Source organism: Monopterus albus, unplaced genomic scaffold (assembly GCF_001952655.1).
Source record: "Monopterus albus unplaced genomic scaffold, M_albus_1.0 scaffold48.1, whole genome shotgun sequence".
NCBI lineage: Eukaryota > Metazoa > Chordata > Actinopteri > Synbranchiformes > Synbranchidae > Monopterus > Monopterus albus.
The window spans coordinates 1,675,472-1,680,193 of record NW_018127928.1 but is presented as its reverse complement, the minus strand read 5'-3'; the positions used below and the strand labels follow the sequence as shown (position 1 = coordinate 1,680,193).

At 41.7% G+C, this 4,722-nt stretch overlaps 1 long non-coding RNA gene across 2 annotated transcripts in view; it reads right to left on the bottom strand.

Moving 5' to 3' along the window:
- Positions 1–3,670: 3,670 nt before the first annotated feature.
- LOC109960487 (uncharacterized) overlaps positions 3,671–4,722 on the bottom strand; it is a 12,089-nt gene continuing 11,037 nt past the window's right edge. For both annotated transcript variants that reach the window (XR_002275014.1, XR_002275013.1), the window contains exon 4: positions 3,671–3,867. This is a non-coding gene — a long non-coding RNA (uncharacterized LOC109960487). The remainder of the gene's footprint in view (positions 3,868–4,722) is intronic.

The following is a 4,722-nucleotide window of genomic DNA, read 5'->3' as shown; positions in this document are numbered from 1 at the left end:
GATGGATGGATGATTCAACTGAAAAGTTTAAAAAAAGTTTAAAATGAGGACTTTCCTCCAAAGCCCAAACAGAGCCATAAAAGTTAAAGATTTAGCATTTTATATCAAAGTAAAATATTGGTTGTCATGTGGCCACACAAAGCAAAAGAATCATTGCATTGAATATGCAACAAGCTTTACATCGGGCACAGCAAAACAAATACATAACAGTTCAGCAAGTTTGTGTTAATTTATCTGCCCGAATTAATCTGAACAAGAAATCCACATCGCACTTCTCATGATATTATTGTGACTCCACCATCACATATGGGCTCCCTACGTGCCTCCCATCTATCTCACCTTAGTGAATGAGAGAACACCTCTGTCCAAGATCTGTTCTGTTTGCACACCTGAACACAGAGGAGGGAAGCCAAAGATTACTGTAGCCACCATGGAAATGCTGGAAGTGGGTGGCAATCGCTGGGAAGCGGAGGTAGGGATGACAGAAAATAGTCACAGCATGCATGTATGCGCTATAAACAGATCACTGTGCCACTTCTGGTACTGAGTGTTGTCACTGGTTCTGATACAGTATGTGTTCCTGGTCCAACAAATTGTACTTGAATATATTTATCTCTCCTAACTTTGTATGTGATTATATACAGTTACAAAGTTAATGTGATATTAATATCAATCAAGCTATGACTAATTTAGTTTGAGGGTTGGACTTTGGGCAACACTGTAATGATTTACTATATTTCCTGAAGTGAAAAAAAGTTAATGTACTACTTATGCATTTGCAATTCTCTGTGCTGACTCCATTTTTCTTGTACAACTCCAATATCCAATCAAGGAAGTCTTTATTATTGATGTTGAAGGCAACATTTTGCAAATTTTAGCCTGGAACAGGAGGCATTTTTCAATGGAGCATCACTAATTATATCATTATGTTGTGGAGGGAGGGAGAGTTTGTGTACTGTTCGGACTTTTCCTGCAATGCATTTTCTGCAAATATGCTAAAAGAGTGCCCAGTAGACAGACCATGAACAGGGCCTGTATACTGATTTTGTTGCTCTGAGAACCTAGAAGTCATAAGAGATGCTCATCTCTGCAGTGGAGCAGTTGGGAAGTGACTTGTGCATTAGTTAGTGGAATTATATGGATCAGGGCTGCAACAGCTAGAGGTGCAATTGCTCACCGACAGGATTAGAAAATGCTATTATCACTATGATGGTAGCATTAGAAAGAAGCATTAGCATGGATAATTCCATGGATTCAGCAGCAGAGAATCGCCATAAAATCATTGCATTATACCCAAAGAGATGGGATCCAGATGCAGAAAGGCACTCAGGCTGCAGAGAATCAAACTTGATGGCAAATCTTCAAATTATAAGTCATCACGTTTTCCTGTCTTGGCAGGTAAACAGGTATTTAACAAAAGATGATCAAACACATCTCCTCTCATCATGCTGACTGAGGAAACACTGCAGCAAAATACAACACCCTCGCCATCTATACATTTCCCATTAAACCACCATAATTTCCTTGTTGTTTCAATCCTCTAGGAACAGCGGCAAAACAAAAAAAATACTGAGATGTGTTCTTTTTTTGATAGTTATTATATTTGATTTACATTAACTCAGCAGTTCTGTGGGTTTCCCCAAGCGTGGGTGCACCCAATTTCAGTAATCACAGATGCTGCTGAATTAATGTCTACTGTGAAAACAAGACATTTTAAAAGTTACTACCTAGTTTGTTTGGTACTTTCAACTATTCACATATTAGTCACCTAAAGCCTATAAAAACATGCTTCCCCCAGGTCTTATTCATCTCTTTACCTGTTGTACATCTCAATTAGGAAATCTGGATTTTTACTGGACATGCATTTATAATGAAAAGAAAACTCTGTTCTGCTGTTGATTCAGATAAGATGGACTCTTAGTAGTGATGAACTTTATATTTCTAGGAGCAGCAACAGTGGTTTCTTTGCAATAAACAAAATGAAAACAGGGTCTTTACTGTGAACAGTGATGTAGTATACTGTTTCATGGCTGAAACGACAAAAAGAGCAACACCACATTGATTGAGGTCAGTGCAGTAACACCCCTCTTTTAACCTTTATCTTCTTATACAGGATCAACTCTTTGCAATGAAAATAAATCCAAATTCCCAATACTGAAAATCATTAAGTAACCAGGCTTTAACCAAAATCACTTGGACAATTAAAGACATACAGTATGTAAGAAGAACAGGTGGTCATAATACTGTGCAAGCTCTGTTTCCACATGCTCACTCCTGCAAACTTGTGTGAAGGTGGAATGGAAACCATGTTGGTGTGGGAGGTCTGCTCAGCATGCTACAATAGCAGGAGGCTGTATATACACACAGCTGCTGCCATAGCACACATGGCAGGAGATGGGCATAGGTATAAATAGTATGCCACTATTTTGCCTTTACATATTTAGCTGTTGGATATTTTAATGCAAATTAATGTGGTGGGATTGGAGAGGGGTGTTTTTGTTGACTGGAATTAGTGTTGTGAGCGAGCTTTCTTCTCCATTCTTTCCTTTTCTTTCTCTCCACTCCAAATTACAGCTATTAAGACAAGACTGGTGTGAGCCAAACACGGCGCTCCACTTAATGTGATTTCCCCCGCGCTGAGAAAGGAATAAGAGGCAATGATTCATGGGAGCCCCACAAAAAGCTGAAGAGAAGGGAAGATGTCCACCTCCGACATGTACTGAACACAAACACTGGGCTTGTTTAAGTGTGTAATTGCCTGCGTGCGATTACTGCATGCTTATGTGTATGCATGCAAGTATTTGTGTATGGATGAGCTTAAAATTAACATTATGATTTATGACATCCCGTATTTAAGTCTGCCTACTCCTCGCATTAGCACAAGACTAATCTAATGAATAGACTTGCCTTGGAAACATGCAAATGCCCACTGCCTATTTCCAGAAACCAGGCTCAGGAGCCAGCAACTGTGGTCCCTCATCTTCATGTGTCTTTGTAGTGTTTCTGCAAAATGATCTCACTTGCAACTTCCCCCTACTGAGGAGTAATGTGACAGCAGCATGCCAGCTTTTCTTCAACGTCTACCATGCCAGCTTTCAACACCCGCCATTGGCAGAATTGGGTTTGACAGCTCTCGTCGAGGCCTGGCAATTGGCCGGGCTCCAGGGACGTTGTACGAGAAGAGAGGTATACACCAGCAAAGGGTCCAGGGGCAGGAAAACAAAGTAGTCACCGCTGAGAAACTCAAGCAGGGGTGCAGTGAAATTGCACTAAACCCTAGATCTCATTTCATCACATACAGCTTAACAGTTTTGTTAAAAATCCCTGAAATAAGGCAAAAAGGGGGGATGTGGTAAAACGACGAGGCCATCTGAAGGAGCCCGGCGCTGAAAAGTAAACGTGTGAGTGTTAACAGCAACACAGACCCTTTGGAAAGACACTTAACACCAGAGCCAGGACACAGTAGACTGGAGATACTGTAAACCAGAAGGCAGAGAAAGGCTTTCGCCCAACAGCTTTGTCTGATTCAAAAGATATTGTTGTGCTGACGGTGATACGTATGTAGTACAGCACCTTTATAAAAATTACTGAGATTTTTATAAACATGTAATTTTATTAAACATCCACATTGAAACACAACAAAGAAGTTAATTCAAACCTCAGTCCAACTCAGATCAGTTCTGCAGTAGATACATTGTCTGAATCCCAGGACAAAGTAGCCTGGCACGCACCATAGATCAAAGCTTAATGCAGCCTGTAGTGCTGCCAGGATGGCCGAGACAAATGACAGTTCATTGAGGTGGGGTCCCTGGACAGAGTTTTGCCTGGCCTCTGGCGCTGAACTGGGGCTGTGTTGCTAGCTGGAACCTGCAGGAGAGAGGAGCCATGCAGGGGGAGAAAGAGAGAGCATGGGGCTGGGAGGACTCACACACCTCACTAATGGGTCCCCAGACAACCAGGCTTGACCTCACAGGACCAGCACATTCATTACCAGCTGGTTAGCAGCTAGTGTTAGCACAGAAAGCTTCAGCTAGTTAGCTTCAGTTGGAGGTTAAGCTTTGGTTAACAGGATCAGAAATCCATCCTTAACCATTTAAAAAAGCAAATAGACATGTTTTAGGATCACAAGATAAACTTACCCTTATATTTTTACTTGAATGAAAAAAAAACCTTCTATTGCAGACCACTCCTATGTCATTACACCTTCTCTCATCTGAGTAAAGCAAGCATACAGTTATGGCACTGCAGATCACAGAAGTCTATTCCCCATTTCCTGCGAGTGCTCAACTCGGCTGAAATACCTTGTGAAAGTCTCCTCATCTCTATGCAACTATCATTTTGTTCCAAAGATGTCCATCCGCCCTGCAGCAGCAACCCACAGTGCCTGTGAACTCTGCATACATTATCCCTCATCCCTCCATAGGGCGATGTGCTTTATGTGGGAAACTGAACCCATTTATCAGCATCTTCTCTATCCCCCCACTACCTGGCAAGGCACCTGCTGCTAGTCTTACTACAGCCTGACTGTGGCCTTATCAATTTTGCAGATCACAAGGCACAGAGATGTTGATTGTTTTAGCTGAAAATTTTGCCAAATAAACACAGAGCGCAAGTCCCTGCATTCCTCCCATCAGATTTTCCCACATCTGAAGGTGAATGGAAGAAAGAAAGTTTAAGATGTGGCTTACGGGCGGCTTTTGAAAACAGCGTTAACTGGGGCAC